The sequence below is a fragment of the Triturus cristatus genome, chromosome 3_2, assembly GCF_964204655.1.
Source record: "Triturus cristatus chromosome 3_2, aTriCri1.1, whole genome shotgun sequence".
NCBI lineage: Eukaryota > Metazoa > Chordata > Amphibia > Caudata > Salamandridae > Triturus > Triturus cristatus.
The window spans coordinates 877,900,999-877,919,662 of record NC_140584.1 but is presented as its reverse complement, the minus strand read 5'-3'; the positions used below and the strand labels follow the sequence as shown (position 1 = coordinate 877,919,662).

Here is an 18,664-nt window from a genome sequence, read left to right as displayed (position 1 = left end):
ACTACAGAAGCCTGGCTATGAACTAAACATGAGTTGGGCTGCTTAGGCCTAGTCATAAAGCCATTTGCACACACGCACTTGCAAATGTCTTTATTGATGAGTGCAAATTCAATTTTGGAATTGACAAAACATGACTTTGTATGGTTTTTTCACAAGTAATATGCACACCTGGGTGGAGAGCAGTTGCCCCAAGGCAGAGATGGTTTTAAAAGTCCCACCCTGTGACCGGCAAGTAGAGTGAAGAGGAAGGAGTTTCACCATAGAGAAGAGTATTTCCCTCTGTAGTAATTGGACACACAATTGCTTTAATATGAGGTCATTGTCACTCTGCCAGTTTTACACTGTGTACAATTACGCATGTAGAAATGTCATCTCATAACTACAAATGGAAACCTAAAAGTTTTCAAGAAGTGATTGCCAACCATCCACGAATACTCATGTAGACGTTTGTGAATCTATTATTTGAGAAAATCTACACTGAAACGGATCACTGACAAAAAAATCGACAAAAACAATATCGACCATCAGACATATCGGGACATAAATATCGTTGTCAAAAATATCGATCTCCTATCTTCCTAATGTTAAGCTCAAAAATATCGGAAAAAATATCGATGTATATAATTTTGTTTTTTTAATATGTATAAAAAAGAATGTAAAATAAATTACATTATAAATGAAACTTAAAGAAAATATTTAGATTTGTAAATGTTAACAATAAGTAATAAATTTAATGTAAAACAAAATACATACATATATAAAATGTAATATATTTCTACTTAAAAACAATTAATACATAATAATTTTAAATAATTGAAAAATGTTATAAATATATTAAATTATAAATACACACACATATATATATATATATAAATACATAAACCTGTAACATAAAAATTAATTAAAAAAATTATGTTATAAATTAAAATATGTGAAAAAATGTAAACCTTCATTTTGCACTACATTGAGGGATACAGTAGAAAAAGTGTTGGAGAGCGGAGAAGTAAAAATTACTATTCCCACTACAGTGAATGCAACAGTAGGGAAAGTGTTGGATAGCGAATAGGTAAAAAATACTATTCCCACTCCTGCGAATGTAGCAGTAGGGAAAATGTTGGATAGCGAAGGATTAAAATTTACTATTCCAACTCCAGCGAGTGCAACAGTAGGGAAAGTGTTGGATAGCGGAGAGGTAAAAACTAGTATTCCCACTCCAGTGAATACAATAGTAGAGAAAGTGTTGGATAGCGGAGGGGAAAAATTTAGTATTCCAACTCCAATGAGTGCAACAGTAGGGAAAGTGTTGGATAGCGGAGGTGAAAAAATAGTATTCCCACTCCAGCAAGTGCAACAGTAGGGAAAGTGTTGGATAGCGGAAGGGTAAAAAGTACTTTTCCCATTCCAACGAGTGCAACAGTAGGGACTGTGTTGGATAGCGGAGGAGTAAAACGTATTATTCCCACTCTAGCTAGTGCAACAGTAGGGAAAGTGTTGGATAGCGGAGAGGATAAATTTACTATTCCCACTCCAGCGAGTGCAACAGTAGGGAAAGTGTTGGATAGAGGAGGGGAAAAAATTACTATTCCTACTCCAGCGAGTGCAACAATAGGCAAAGTGTTGGATAGAAGAAGGGAAAAAATTACTATTCCCAGTCCTACAAGAACAGCAGCAGAGAAAGTGTTGGATAGCGAAGGATTAAAATGTACTATTCCAACTCCAGCGAGTGCAACAGTAGGGAAAGTGTTGGATAGCGGAGAGTTAAAAACTAGTATTCCCACTCCAGTGAATACAATAGTAGAGAAAGTGTTGGATAGCGGAGGGGAAAAATTTACTATTCCCACTCCAATAAGTGCAACAGTAGGGAAAGTGTTGGATAGCGGAGGTGAAAAAATGTGTATTCCCATTCCAACAAGTGCAACAGTAGGGACTGTGTTGGATAGCGCAGGAGTGAAAATTACTATTCCCACTCCAGCTAGTGCAACAGTAGTGAAAGTTTTGTTTAGCGGAGGGGATAAAATTACTATTCCCACTCTAGTGAGTGCAACAGTAAGAAAAGTGTTGGATAATGGAGGGGAATAAATTACTATTCCCACTCCTGCAAGAGCGACAGTAGAGAAAGTGTTGGATAGCGAAGGGATAAAAATTACTATTCCTACTCCAACGAGTGCAACAGTAGGGAATGTGTTGGATAGCGCAGGAGTAAAACTTACTATTCCCACTCCAGCAAGTGCAACAGTAGGGAAAGTGTTGGATAGTGGAGGGGATGAAATTACTATTCCTACTCCAGCGAGTGCAACAGTCGGCAAAGTGTTGGATAGAAGAAGGGAAAACATTACTATTCCCACTCTTGCAAGAGCAGTAGTAGAGAAAGTGTTGGATAGCGGAGGAGAAAAAATTACTATTCCCAACTCCAACAAGTGCAACAGTAGGAAATAGGTTGGATAGCGGAGGAGTAAAACCTACTATTCCCACTCTAACCAGTGCAACAGTAGGGAAAGTGTTGGATAGCGGAGAGGATAAAATTACTATTCCCACTCCAGCGAGTGCAACAGTAGGGAAAGTGTTGGATAGCGGAGGGAAAAAAATTACTATTCCCACTCCACTGAGTGCAACAGTAGGGAAAGTGTTGGATAGCGGAGGGGAAAAAATTACTATTCCCACTCCAGTGAGTGCAACAGTAGAGAAAGTGTTGGATAGCGGAGGGGGAAACATTACTATTCCCACTCCTGCGAATGCAGCAGTAGGGAAAGTGCTGGATACCGGAGGGGTAAAAATGACTATTCCCACTGAAGAAACTTCAAATTTCAAAACAAACAAAATGTCAATTACAATACAAAACATAACTGTGCGGTAGCAAAATGCCAGAAATGCAGACAATAGGAACCTAGTCAGGAAAAATATATGTAAACGTGCAAGGGGTCTGAGGACACTTCGAACATATAATTCAAGCTGATAAAACTGACAAATTACTTATGCTACTACACCTGCTCAAAATTAGAAAGCCTTTTTAGCACGTTTTTAGATACAAGAGTTTTATATATGTATATGATAGTTTTTAATTGAATATAGTTTTTTGTATTGCAATGGTTTTAACTAACTATGCAAATAAACTACTTGACTTGACTTGAATACAATACATAATAAAGAACCAAAAAACAAAACATATATCAAAATATAAAAAATTACAAAACATATTATAATGTAAAAAAATATAAAAATTACATACAAAGATTACTTTTATAACATTTAAAATTATGTACAAATAAATATTTTGTAATAGAAATTATTTATAATCAAAAACATTAATTACATAAATATAATATTGTTTTACCTACCCTATAACACTACACAATTTAAGACACATCTAAATTTAAAAAAAGTGTACCTCCATAATTAACACAAATAATGATCAATTAAACAAATATAATTAATTAAAAAGCTCATTAAAACAGATAAAAATTAATGTACTAACCAAATGTTTCCCTATAGAACCAAAATCCACAAAATAAAAATAAACAATTACCCAAAAATATTTCTCCAGTAATAAATGAATATTAATGAACAAGTAATGATTAATTAATATTTTTTTTAACTTTGTTTATTTACATTTATAATAACAATACACATTCAGCGTGCTGTAGAAGGATTAGGGAATCATAAAGCTTCTGTGACTCAAATGCGTTAATAATCAAACAAAAACAATAAAAGCAAAAAAAGGAAGACAATAAATCAAATTAAAAAACAGAGAGGAGGCTTAGCACATAGCACACACAATCAAGTTTAACCTCTTCCATGCTCATGACGTCTCCCGGCCGTCATGAGTCACGATGGGCGTGTGCGGACGACGGCCGGGAGACGCCATGACCACGCCCGAGATTGGAATGTTCAGCACTGCGGGAGCGCTGCGGCGGAATTTGCGCCGCAGCGAAGAGGTTAAGGCAGTAGGCAGCGGACTAGTATTCATGGAAGGTACTTCATATTAATATACTTAGCAGCTGTTCATTCAATCTCACTGTGACAGGCCGACCGAAATCAAAGTACATCAACCCTAAAATAGAGTTAACCTAGTTTGGGTGTGCATCTGCATGTTGTTCCGGTGCATGGGAAGTACGAGATGGAGATCGAACAGGAGAGGGTGGCGTATCTGCCTGGAGTGTTTTTAGCCAATCTAGGAAGGGGTCCCATATATCTTTTGGCCTGGAGGCTGCGGGCACTAGCTCCCAGAAAGTCGAGGGTTGTTTGTAGGCGAAAGTGAAGTCCTGAATCTATGCCTTTACTGTGGGCGCTTTTTTGTCCCTCCCAATGCATGGATACTCTGCGTTTGGCCATCAGGAGTAACAGATCATGCAGTTTACGGTGCTCGGCTTTAGTGTCTTTCACATAACCCAGAAGTCCAATGTCTGGCTTAGGTTCGCTGGGTACCCCTAGTATTTCATGAATTGTGCTAAAAATGGCAGTCCAAAAGGAGGCAATGATCGGGCAGTACCAGGACATAAGTGTAAAATTGGCAGGGGCCTGGCCACACCTCCAGCATCCCTCATCTGGCCTCAACCCCATGCAGTATAATTGGGTGTGAGTTCTGTAGAACCTGTGCAAGTAATTAAAATGAATCAATCTTCGTTTATAATTGGGCGAGAGTAGCTGGAACTCACCGCAGCAGAATATCCACTTTTCGTCCGTCATCAGACCATCAAGCTCTTCATGCCAGTACCGCTGAGTTTTAGGTATAGCCAGAGGTGTTGTGTCCTGCATCAAGCAGTACATTCTCGTAATTAGTCTATGGGAACTTGTAGTGTTTATCAATTGCTCTAGTACTGGTAAATGTTTGGGGGGTTTTGGAAAGGTGACATGTAATTGCCTGCAAGTAGCTCTGATCTTAAAATAGAGGAATACCTCAAAAAATTTCTCCGAGCCCACGGCCGCAGATTCCGGAGGTGCACAGAAAGTGTCCTTGGGGTTCAAATCCGCAAATGTAACTAGCCCTATTGGTCTTGCCAATGCCATGTTTCCATCATCAGCCAAGGCTGGAAGTTGTGGGTTGCGAGATAAGTGGATGGAGGGGGCATATAGTATCGCAACACCAGCTCTGATACGTAGTCTGTCCCAGGCCCACCTTAAGGTTTCGACTGTATCTATCCCATCCCTCGGCCTTTTGTAGTTTTGATAGATGGCCACTTGATGGGGAATGGGAGCTGCTATATCCATCTCGACAGCCCCATTGGGCTCGAACGGGAGGGGATGTATCCAAAAATGCAAAAACTGCGCTTGTGCGCAATATACATATAATAGCATGTCCGGGACCCCCAGCCCACCCTACTTGAGGGGAAGAGTGACTATTTCCCAGGTAACACGTGCTTGTTTCTCTGCCCAGGCCAAGGAAATCCTGAGGGACCGGAGAGTGTAAAAGAATACTTGGGTGAGTGGAAGTGGGGTATTAATAAATAAATATAAAAATTTGGGCAAGACAGCCATCTTGGCGATGGCTATTCTGCCGGCAAGAGAGATTGGCAGTTTAGCCCACACCTTAACCTTACCTTCCAGCTATGAGATAGCGCTACCAAAATTTAGATTCCATATCTCTTGCACATCCCGGCTTAACCAAATGCCTAGATATTTACCCGGGCCATCCGCCCATCTCAACTGATATTCCAAGTCAAATGGTTGGTAGCCGTAGTGAGGGGTAATGAGACAGATTTAGGCCAGTTTATACATATGCTTGAGAGACCCCCACATTTTGTAAGTTTCCTGAGTAGTGGATCTAGGTTGGTCTCTGAGTCAGTTATATACAGTCATGTCTAATGCGTATAACGAGATCAGCAGCCCCCTGGTGCTAAATCCCAGCCCTCTTGCAGCATGATGTTTTTGAATCCTAGCTGCTATCGGTTCCATCGTGATGGCAAACAAGAGCGGGGAGAGAGGGAAACCCTGGCACGTACCACGGGATATATGGAAGGGTTCTGAGATCACGCCATTCATGCGCAGTCGCGCCAAGGGTGATGTGTAAAGCAGTCTGATTTGTGCAATGAGGTTTGGACTAAGTCCGATCCTCCCTAAAATAGTGAACAATAAAGGCCACTCCAGTGCGTCAAACGCTTTCGTAGCATCAAAAAACGCCACTAACGCCCTGACTTCAGGGTTCAAATAGTGTAGCACAGCAAAAAACGTGCGAAGGTTGTGGGCCATGGATCCGTCCGGAATAAACCTGGATTGGTTGGATCTCGCTATCAGTGGGAGTTGAGGCTGTAGTCTATTGGCTAATAGCTTGGCATAAATTTTGGCATCTATATTAATTAAGGAGAGTGGCCTATAAGAGTCCATCTCCTGAGCAGGTTTCCCGGGTTTCAATAGGGTCAGAATAATGGCTTCTCGCATGGAAGGGGGAAGTATGCCTGTATCATAGGCGTCCTCAAATACCGCCAACAGTCGAGGCGCCAATAGATCCGCATAGGCCTTGTAGAACTCTGTAGTTAACCCGTCTGACCCGGGTGCTTTGTCCGCAGGAAGGCTGCCAATTACCTGCTTTATGTCCTGAGAAGTGAAGGGCATGTCCAGATATTCCCTATGTGCCCTACCCAGCCATAGCAACTCTATAGACTCAAGAAAGGAATGGAGCTGAGTACAGCTTGGTGTAGAATTTAGTAAATACACCGAGAACCTCCCGGGGGCCTCTTGTATTGGTGGAGTCTTCCCCTATAACGACGGATATGTACGTAGACGTGCTTGGCATCCTCTGCATATTTGCTAGGGTTTTACCAGGCCTATCACCCTTCCCATATCGCCTAGCTTGTGCGTGTTTTCCCATAAATTTTACCTCAAGCTGCGCCTCTTCCTCAAATTCAGTGACGAGCTCCCTTATATTTGATAAAAGTTTAGGGTCTGAGCGATATAGTAATCGGTCTCGAGCCCCTTGATATGAGCCTCAAGAGAGGCCAGTGTGTTTCTGATTGCTTTGAGCACCCCTGCGTGGCGTGATATGCATTCCCCCCGTATAACCACCTTGAATGCCTCCCAGAGTGATGCATGTGTGTACACAGAACCTGTATTTGTTTCAAAATATTCCTCAATGTCTTTGTATATCTCCTCTCTATAAGCTGCGTCAAGAAGGGCATTCGGGCCAGTCTCCAATTGAACATCTGTAGTGGGGTGTTAGGAATCATCACTTGTAACAGGCAAGGAGCGTGATCGGACAGGGTTCTGGGGAAGTGCACGCTATCAGTGGTCCAGGCTGCAATGTAATTCGAAACTAGCCAAAAGTTCAACCCGGACCATGCCCCATGATATGCTAAGACACACATACCCTCCTTTACACCTGTCTCATCCTCCAGATGTCTTGCAACCCTCCGTCTCGCATTAACGCATTTAGGGCCTCACATGAGCCAGGATGCATATTGCGGGATAGGCCCTTCCTGTCTAGGGTGTCATTGAGCACAGCGTTAAAGTCTCCTCCCCATATTATTGTGCCACATCCCAGAATTTGAACTTTTGCCCACACCTTATAAAAGAAGTCGGGACAGTCCGTGTTTGGACCATAAACTGCTACAATCGTTATCCTCGCTCCACCCCACAAGCCATACAGTATCACAAACCTGCCATCGGGATCTATCTGTGAATCTAACGTTTTCCAATTTAGACCTTGTCGAATCAGCATTGCTACTCCTCTCGCATAATTAAAATAAATAGAGGAGAAGGTGTGCCCCCAGTACTTATGGTGCAGTTTTACATGCAATGTGCTGTTTAAGTGGGTTTCTTGAATCAAACATACGTCTATATGATGTCTACTTAAATAAGCATGGACAAGTCTGGTCTTTCTATAGTCATTCAACCCGTGGATATTCCAAGTTAAAAATCTAAAGTTGGTCATGTCCTCTCGAAAGCCATATGTCCTCCGAAGAGCCTAGATATGCTGAGCTGTAGTTGTATGTATGTTGTCCTCTATACCCTAACTGGGGCACCGACCCCCTATGTCTGGTCTCGATAAATACTGTCCAATGTATAGTGAACAACAGCAGTGTGTGAAGTAATGATTAATTAATTTCCACCCTCTACCCTAATAAACACCACAACACACACCTAAAAATAATTTCACAATTTCCAGAACTAATTTTACATTAATAAATTAATATGAATTAACCTCAAATCATTAATTAAAAAAATTTACTTCCCACCATTTACCACTATAAACTCCACAACTCACACATCAAATTAATTACACAATTGCCATATTTAAATATCCCCTATAAACCCCACCACCCATTTCTAAAAACTTGACAGAATTAACAATAACAATTAACAAACAAATTATAAATAATTATTAATAAATGAATTCCCACAATTAAAACTATAAAATAAAATAAATATTATATAAAAAATATTAATAAATATATTAAAATTAAATTACTTCCCAGCCTACTCCCCCATCAACACACAACCCGCTCCTAAAAAGTGACAGAATTAACATAATTACCAATTAATTAAAAATAATTAACAACCATTTAATATTTAATAATAAATTAATTCCCACACTGAACAGTGTAAAATATTAAATAAATTTAATTAATAAAAATATATATATTTTAAATTATAATTAAATTACTTCCCACCCTATTCCCCTATAAACCCACAACCCGCACCTAAACAAATTACACAATTAACGTATTTACCAATTAATTAATTAATAAAAATTAACAACCAAATAATAATTAATTAATAATAGATTCATTCCCAACAATTAACACTATAAAATCTAAATTAAATTAATACTAATAAATAAAAATTAATATTTAATTTATTATAATTAAACTACTTCCCACCCTAGTCCCCTATAAACCCACAACCTGCTACGGAACTAAAACGCTAAATTTAATTAAAATAAAATTACTAACTACTAAAAAATGAACACATATATTAAAAAACATACTAACATACATAACACTAACTAAAATAACGATTTTTTTAACAACGATATTAATGACTTCGATACTTTAAAAAACAATATTTCTTACCCTAAACTCGATATTCTTGACCACGATATTCTTGCTGTCGACATTTCCAACTCGATATTCTGACTCCCACTGAAACATAGGTGTAAACCTATGATTGTTGATTATCAGATTTCTCGGACAACCACCCCCCCCCCCCCCTTTATGCAGCCTACATTCTTATGTCCCATAAAGAGAAGGAATAGAGTAACTTTATATCTTAATAGAAAATAAAACTTTCAGCTCCAAAACTCATTGATCTCTGAATTGTTGTTTCATAAATGCGAGTTTATCTGTTCACCACACAATTATTCATCTATAGTTTTGTTCTCGACCTCGACTGAATGGGACCAAGCTCTTTGGGACTGATTTTGAGTTTGCAGATGGAGTTTACTATGTTGGGATTGGGGAATAACAAAAGACATTACCTCCACAATCCCGACAGACCTCCGCCCACCAAATGTTGAGCTATCTGCAGGCCCCAGGAACATCCCTGTACATTAACAGGAACCGCAGTCATCGCAGTTCTTGTCAGTTCCTGTCAGCGTAGAAAGCATTTTGACAGCATCAGCCATGACGGCCAGCCACCAAACTTGTCTAAAGTTTTTTGGTTTTCAAAATATGTTTTGAAAAATACAAAAAAACTATTGTCTCCATGCCTTTAGAGTTTTTTCCCTGGGTGTGGAGGTCATTTTAGATCTTTTCCTAGAAAAAAAGGGGACAAAGGCATTACACTGCCTGTCCTAAAGAGGGCAGATGGTGTATTGCCCCATCTCCAATGGCCCTTATGCTGCTGGGCTGTTGGAGGAAGTGTTCACTTGACATAGCCAACGGGCTATCCACCAATGGAATACTTACAGTCTGCCCCTCTCAGGGTACTCCATTGCGCTTGCAGCAGAGTGCCCTGACCGCCAAACTCTGAGTCCGGCTCTATGCCATTGATGTGTGTGAATGTGTGTGCTAGTACTTATATAGTGCACAGCTACCCCGGTCCGGGGTCTCCCGGCGCTGTATTCATACCGCTAGGGAACCCTTCCTGGCTTTTTCCCTGTGAAATGTCCACTCCTGGGCATCCCCAGGGTGAAGCCAGGCATCGCCAGCGCTGTGGGGCCGTTGTGGAGATTAAGCAAGCTATTGCCCAGAGTTGCAGCGTGGGACCCATGATTAGAATAGGCACTGAGGCGAGAATATCTGGTCCGCGGAATTTATAGCCCGAGACCCTGCCGCGACGGGAATCGAACCCTGGTCCCAGACCAGTGCTTTGCATCGAGGTCTGCCGCTCTAACCATTGAGCCACACTTCTCCACTCCACTTCTGATCCATTGAAGAGGAATAATAAAAGTGACACCATGCTCATGTTGGTTTGCTGAAAAGAAATATTGTGGCCAATGGTTTAGTGATTGTCATTATTTAACGTTGTTGTTTGTATTCTATTTCATATATAGCAGGTCACAAATAATAGATACAATTTTCGCCCTGACATTTTGCGACCTGCTCGTCATTTTGTATCTAATAGGTCACATTGCACCGTGCCCATTCACAGGGGGTCGCATCACAACCTGCTTTGTGACCATTCATTAGTCAGGCACCTGTCTGAGAGCACTGTGGTTGCTCACATGCCCATGGATTCGTGTCTTGCAAGGGACTGCCCCCTCCATCCATGCGTTTTCATTCCACATTGTTTGACAGCAGCCTGTGTCTCTTAGAGAGACAGATTCTGCTATAAACAAATGTTTCCTGTTTGTGAAGATGTCAGGGGAGGATACGCTGGTTCCCTGGCAACAGAAGGCATTCCAGGACTGGGTTCAGTCCTTCAGCATGACTTGCTGTAGAAGGGGGCTTGGCAGATGTTGCAGGTTTCCTGGAAACAAAGATAATGATGGAAAGGCAACGGACTTAGTGAGGTGGTATCAATCTATTGTACAATAAAGTTTTCACAAAACGAAAATACATTGAAAAGATTGGTGCAATGTAAAAGGATGTCACTAGAAGAGGGATTTTATATGTTAACTGTTGCATATTGTACATGTTTTCAAGTCACTGAAGGGGATATTTGGCTGTAATGTCAGTGCCTTTATGCTCTGAGAAATCCCAGTGGAAGTATTCCTTAGGTAAATAAGATTTTCATTGCATCAAATTGTCCAGCCTTTTCCTCCATGGGAAATGTAGCTGTGGTGTGGAGGAGTTGTGTTAGTCGACCGAAGATTGCGCTTCTATGTTGCTGTGTTTGTCAGTGTCTATTGCATTTTTCCGAAATAGGAGACTAATGTGTTTTTGTGGCCAGTAGGAAAAAGGGCCAGTGTAAATAGGAAACAATACAAGGAATAAGAAGGGACATGTTTATGGTCCTGTTTGAAATAACCAGAAGAGAAAATCATTCCCCGCTTTGATGCACGGAATTTAGATGAGGGTCAGATGGCGAAGTCGACTTCCTGGGCTGGAAAACTTTAACCTAAACCCAGTAGCAATAGCCATACAGCGATTATCAACAAAGGTGAATGCAGAGGAAGGATAGCATGTGAAAGGTATCTTATGCCACCCGGGCAACCTTTGCTGGTGAAAACAATCACTGAAGTACTTTTTTTTTTAGATATCACTGTTTCCCACTCTTTTGCAAACATAGAAAGTCCCACAGCCATGGGAATCGAATCACGTTACCTTCACCCGCCCGAATTTAAGAAGTACTTTGACTAAGAAAGTACAAGAATAAAGGATGGTTTGGACATTTTAGGTAGGAAGGTAAAAGACAAGAATAGTCATATGTTTCAATATCCTTAGCCTAATAATATTTTGAAAAGTTATTTCAATGTCTCCTCGGAATCAACTCCCCACGGACCTCTTCCTATTTTCCTCCCCAAAACGTCTATATCATCTGACATGAGCATCACTCTTAAAGGGGAGAGAGTTACATGCTACTTACCTGGTGAGTATTTTGGTGAGATTTCCCTCTGGTCTGACGGAACGCTGTCCGCTTCCCCTGATAACGATGCGGCCCAACATGATTTTCAAAGGGAAAGGTATTTCAGCTTCCCCTTTCTGAATCATGTACCAACCCAGCTAGGATGTTACTATCTGACAATGGTTTGCAACTGCAATTACAGTCCCAAACCAGTGATACATGCCATTGCGGAAAGAAATGAGGAATGGATGCCCTTTCACACCGCCTCCTAATTGCCATTAAGGATGAGTTACAGAACCTCTTTTGTGGGTCAGAAAAACTTTCTGAATTTGTAAAAGGAGTTTGTACATCCACAAAAAAATAATTTTGCTGTAGGGAGCCCTGTGGTTTTGTGAATCATGGCTTTGAAACTACAAAATTCTTTTGTACATGAGGCATGTCAGTCCCTATTTGAGGACCACATGGCAGACAGGGGCTACTGGCCGCCAATCATGGTGGTTGTGGTTGCTTGCCACTGGTCTGAGTGCAGACAGGTACCCAGGCAAGGCAGTTACAGCCTCTGGGCTGATTTGTCAGCTGTGACGTGTCTTCAGCATCTGCAACCTCCAGGACAGTTCAAGCTCCACTGCAGCGGCAATGCAGCTTCTCCTTTCCAGCATCAGTAGTGGCGGCACTGGCTTGACAACACACAGCAGATGCCAGTAGACATGCTGGCACTTGTGCTTGTGAATCTTAGTCTGGGTCTTAGGTGAACCACATAGAGAGACTGAGACCACCTCACTACACAGGCTGCTCCCAGTGTTGCATTCTAGGGCAGTTCGCTTTCTCTGAGGGTTCCTTACTTCAGGAACAAGCTGGGGTTCTCCTGGACAGTCTCTTCTCCTGCCGGGCCAAACACTCCCCTTAACTCTCGCTGCAGGCAAGCTTCTGGGTACTAGACAGACCCTCGGCTCCTCCGACAGAAAGTACAGACTTCAGGGGATCTCCTGTAATTTCCGGGGGCCTGGCTGTCAGTCAGACACTAGGTCAGGTCACACAGCAGCCCTTAAATTACTTTGTGGAGGTTTCCTTCCTTCTGTAGTGAAGAACTTGGAACTGGAACAAAGTGGGGTGGTTTGGATCACACTTTTATACACATTTTCCAGACAGGGGATGTGGATCCACAGTCTAAAGTTTTAGGACTTGTTTGGGTTGGTCGTCTGTCAAATGTAGTTTTCAGGGTGCTCTCCAGTCAGTATTTGTGCAAAGCAGTGGGCCCAGCTCCAAGCTGCAGTATGTAAACATGGGCACAATGGCGTGTATGTTTTTTGCACCTGGTGGGCCTCATATTCCTGAAGCTTCAATCTAGGAGAGACCGAAGAACAAGCACTGCTAATAAATGTCCTCACCTTGAACAATTGAAACTAGAGCCGCACCACTTGCCCTTACCATCTACCAACCGGCAGTGCTGAGGAATACGTCAGGTAATCTCTAAATAAGGTTTTTTATTATTTCAGTTCCAGCCAAATAGATTTTGCAAGTGTCCACTTCTATGGCTGGTCACTCTAGGTACCTGCAAAGACAATGACATTACCAATAGAACTGGTAAAAGGTTTGACTATTTTCTACAGGGTCCATAGCAGAAACTCATCCACTTCTTTGAGGAACTAGTGGTGGGTTTCCTGGAAGTCACAGTATGTCAAAGTTGGCAGAGAAGAAGCCTTTATCAGCAAAGGTTCTTCAGCTGAAACGTTTTATGGAGAGATAGTGCAATTTCTCCTCGGTCTGTGATAGGAGATCTTGGGTCAGGGGAAGTCAGAAGACCAACCCCTACAGAAAATGCAGGATGTCTGTGAACCTGAATTGCAGTAGTAAAGATGGGGCACTTGGATGGCTGAGCACCCATAGCTATTCTTAATGCCCAAAGGGCCCTTGGACCAAAGAGGGTTAGTGAAGTCATACAGAATCCTCCAATTAGTCCTTCATGAGACCTTCCATCAGTGATGATGGAGCCCTGCCCATCAGGAGGCAAAAGTATTGTTTCAAATGCAGGTGTGTTTCAAGTGCATCTGTATTCAGTTGACTGCTTTCCATGAACATGGATAGGAATACCATGTTGACGTCCTACTCATAGGATACGTAAAGGTACTTACTCGAGCTGGCACCAGCATGATGGGACTCTGTCTGAACCCAATTCAGAGGGCCATGGGGCCCAAACAGGTTGGTTGAGGCCTTTTACTCTGTATGTCCTGGGGCCCAACCTGCTGTGGCTCCTTAGCAACTGGACCAAGTACCCTTTCTGCACTTGACTCTCAGTGGTAACTGTGGATGAGCAGTCAAATGCCTCCTCAGGAGGGCGCGGGTAAGTGTAGAGACAAGTCGATACAGGTCAGTGAACACAACTCATTACTGAAAGTGCTAATAGTACAATCAATAAATCAATTTAGAGTCAAATACTTGCTTTGATAAGAAACAAATATTGAGGTAGGGTCGCTAGTGCTCGTCAGGCAAATCCCTGTCCCACCCTCTTCCTTGCAGCGTGCCCCGGGTTATTCCCCATTCACTAATGGTACTCAAGAGTTCCTCTTTGATTTTTCAGCAATTAGTCAAAAGAGTCTATGTTGCTGTAGCATATTAGTAGCGAGTCCCCCGGGGCCCAACAGGCCCAGTTCTCATTTTACCTTTTCCTGCAGCATGGGAATGTTCAATGTTGCAGCGGGTGTCCTTAGTGCAGACACCCGTGATTTCTGATCTTGCTCAGAGAAGTCGGGCTGCTTGCGGCCCAATAAGCAGCACCCGGTGGCGCAGGCTGCCCTTCTTGTGCAGCGCTGCCGGCTTTTCCACTTATCGTAGAAGCTCCCAGCTCAGGAAGACACAGCAAGTCAGCCTTCTCTAGCAGGAGGGGTCCTAATCGTTTCTTCCATGGTCGCCAGTGGCATCCTTTTCAGTCCTTGGGGGTCAGTTAAGGGCAGTTCTCTTGTTGTAAGGGCTCGACCTGCCTGGTGCAGATTCAGCTTTTTTCCTCGAGCGACTGCCCCAAATTCTTAGCAATGTTTGTACCAGCAGCCCGCTTAGCATATGGTCTTGCCAAAGTACCTGGTGAATCGGACACAGACTCCTCTGGTGTAAACGCCTCCTCCACCGTTGTTACGAGTCTCAGCACACCTTCAGCAGCAACTTCATCGGGGGCTCCTTCTGGCATATGGGGGTTACCGCAGCATGGCAATACAGTCTTAGCAAGACCCGCACAGCGCTTAACACACAGCTCAGTCCATAGTGGTCCTCTCCTAGCATACGAGGATTGCCGAACCTACACTGCACATGGGCAACAACCTGATTGGTGCACAGCCTTTCCCTCACACCTTGCTCAGGGAGTCCTCTCGTCAGGGCTCCCCATTGGACCTCACTCCCTCCATAGCTCTCTGCTTCCTCACAGAGCGAGCAGACTGGTCTTGGCAAGCAGGCTGGCGCTGGTGCTCCAGGGCAGGTGGTCTTGGTTTTCCTGGGTGATGTCCCTCACCCAGCAGGGAGACTAGCAGGCCTTTGCCCCCAGTCCTGGTCACAGGCAGAAGTCTTGCAGAGTTTCCCCTTCTGACAAAGTTTGGGGTCTCAACCTCCCCTTCTTATAGTTCATTTCAAGACATCAAATTGTGATTTACGGTCTGAGTCTTTGAAGTTTTATGTTGGGGTTCTGATTCTTTTAAAGTGCCCTCTTCTCTTTTTCTTCTTTCCCCTTGAAAGGATGTCTGTCACAGCAGACAAGACTCCGAAGATGATTAGCCCACAACACAATTTATGGGATTGACAGGAGTTCACATCTGGATGTCAGCCACAGTTATATTGGAATCAAAAGGTTAATCCTAGGTTCCCAGCCTTAGTATGCATGATTCCCGTATCAGCCCAATCTCCTTATCTGAGATGTGTCCTGGCCCATTCCATGTAATCTATCACTGAATCAAACAGCAAGCTTTTGAAGTGTAAAGGGAGGTTCCCTTTCTCCAGTGTGTTCTACCCAGCTTACAGGACTACAGCAATACACAGATCTGTCTGGGGGTATCCCTCTGCTCTTCATGGCTTCACCAGGCAGGTCTGGGCTTCCTATAATGGAACCCCGGGTCATCCATGTCATGTGCCAATTCAGGCACACTCACTCAGTGTACAGTCACAGCAAACTTACCGTCCAGCACTGTTACCGCCATGCATTGTACCATTACAAGTCCACATACATTCAGTACACACATTCAGTCTGCGCACACTGTTCAGCAGTGAAGCTTTTCTATACTGTACCAGGGTGTGTTATTTGCAAACACACACTAGGCCAGCACACACATTCACCATTTGTGAGCTGTACAACACTTCACCCTTCATGTATTGTACTTCATGTTAGCACACATACACCCAGCACATGCTTTCATTGCTCACGCACTGCACAGCACTACAGCTTCCATATCATGAATTCCTTGCAGGCATACTTACAATGAGCACATGTACTACAAAGTATTGTCCTTTACCTATACTGTACCCTTCCCAGGCACCCATAAATCCAGTGCAGAATCACTACTCCTGCACTGCACAGCACTTCACATCTACCTGATGTAGGCAAGGGTGAGTTAAGCACACAGCCCGAAAAAGTTTTTAACAAGCATTTGCAATGCAATAGGTCTTGCATTAGTAAAAGTTAGAGCTTTTGGCGTTGCAAATAATAATGCAACACCAATAGCCCTAATTTTCAGTAATGCGAGACCTATAGAGTGGAGTGGGGTAGAGTGAAGTGGTGTAGCATAGAATGGAGTAAAGTATTATAGAGTGGTGTGGAGTAGTGTAGCATGGAGTGGCGTAGAGTTGAGTGAAGTGGCGTGGATTGCAGTAGAGTGACAGAGAGTGGCATAGAGTGTCGTAGAGTAGACTGTTATACAGTAGAGTGTCGAAGAGTTGAGTGGCGTAGAGTGTCTTAGAGTGGCATAGAGTGGAGTGCCATTGAGTGTCATACAGTGAAGGGTCAGAGTGGCATAGGGTGTTGTAGACTGGAGGTTGATGGAGTGGTGTAGAGTGGAGTGACGTAGAAAGTCGTGGCGCAGAGTAACGTTGAGAGGAGTAAAGTGGTGTGCAGTTTAGTACGTTAGAGCGGCATAGAGTGTTGTAGAGTGGAGTGGCATAGAGTGGAGTAGAGTGCTTTAGAGGGAAGTGGCGCAGAGTGCCATAGAGTGGAATAAAGTAGTGTGTCATAACGTGGAGTGGCATAGAGTGGAGTTGAGTGGCTTGTAGCGAGCTAGAGTGAAATACAGTGGTGTAGAGTGGAGTAAAGAGGCGTAACGTGGAGAAAAGTGGAGCATCATAGAGTGTTGTAGAGTGGAGGTCGTAGAGTGGAGTGGCATAGAGTTAAGTAGCGTAGAATTTCATAGAGTGGAATACAGTAGTGTGGCATAAAGTGGAGTGGAGTAGAGTGGCTTATAGCGACCTAGAGTGAAATACAGTGGGGTAGAGTGAAGTAAAGAGGTGTAAAGTGGAGTAAAGAGGTGTAAAGTGGAGTGGAGTGGAGTGGAGTAGAGTAGAGTAGAGTAGAGTGGTGTAGAGTGGAGTATGGTAGAGTGTTGTAGAGTGGAGCAAAGTGGCATTGAGTAACAAAATTGACAGGCCTGTTTACAGAAAGCGGGCACTTCTTGTGGAAGAATACAGTAAACAGGGTTACTCCACGGGAGAGTGAAAGACATGCTGAACATCCTAAAACAAGTAAAGCCAGCAAATAGAAAACATGCAAATGTGAGTTACAAACTACTAAGCCAATGGTAAACCACGAGCGGAATGCAGTCTCAGGGAAGCTTTCAGAAGTTCCTCAAGAAGTCATAAGCAAGGCTTTGACCTAAAAAGAGAGTCATTATAACTTGGGCTAGTCTCACCTTGCCTGATGCAGCGCCGTGTTTATCGATGCTCCCTAGCGGGGACTGGGTGATCGGCAACAGGAAAGAAGGATGATAGGAGGCGTTGGGAAAGAGAGAAAGAGAGAGAGGCATTAGCAGAGAGTGTTAAAAAGAGAGAGTGAACTGGAAGCGGAAGAGATAGAGAGAGGCGAGAAAGAGAAGATGGGAAAATAGAAGCAGTGGGAAAAAAGAGAGGAGGCAGAGAGAGAGGGGGGACAGAAAAGCTAGATTGGTAGTGTGAATGAGAGAGATAAAGAGGGAAAGACCAAGAGAAATGAGCGACAAAGGGTGTGAACAAGAAAAAGTATAAGCGAAGGGTAGAGAGGGATAGAGAGAGAAAGAAAGAAAGAGAAAGAAAGAAAGAGATTGTGTGCGTGAGAGGGAGAGACTACATTAGCGCTCAGAAGATAATTTCCAATTGTTCTGTTTCTAAGGTCCAGACCTGACTCTAAACCACACAGTAAGCCAAGGACGCAGCTATAACTTGTAACCAGTGATCTGCCCCCGCATTGTGCTGTGAGCAGGATATCTGTCTGGGAGCGACCTCAGGAAGGCGTGAGTAGATACAAAATGAAGGGCAGGGAGCCCGGGGAACACACAAGTAGATTATAATAACGTTAGGTCACAAGAGTGTTCGAGTCATGGACACAGGAACAGAGAGGGAACACGAGTGGGAACCGGAAACCGGGAGCAAGAGAAGACCGGGGAAGGACAGGGCTGAGGAAGAAGAGGGGAAAGGGCGAGAGGGGTCATACGAGCAGGGAACGGAAAGGTCTACAGGGAAACATAATGGGAAAATCTAACAGAGGTAACAAAAATGAAGAGTAAGCAACAGTTCAAAAAAGAGAGGGAAAAAAGCAGGGGAAAAGTGAGAAAGAAAAAACCATTGG

At 43.1% G+C, this 18,664-nt stretch overlaps 1 protein-coding gene across 2 annotated transcripts in view; it reads left to right on the top strand.

Moving 5' to 3' along the window:
- LOC146858369 (uncharacterized) overlaps nt 1–18,664 on the top strand; it is a 130,602-nt gene that overhangs the window by 13,980 nt on the left and 97,958 nt on the right. The window lies entirely within an intron of this gene.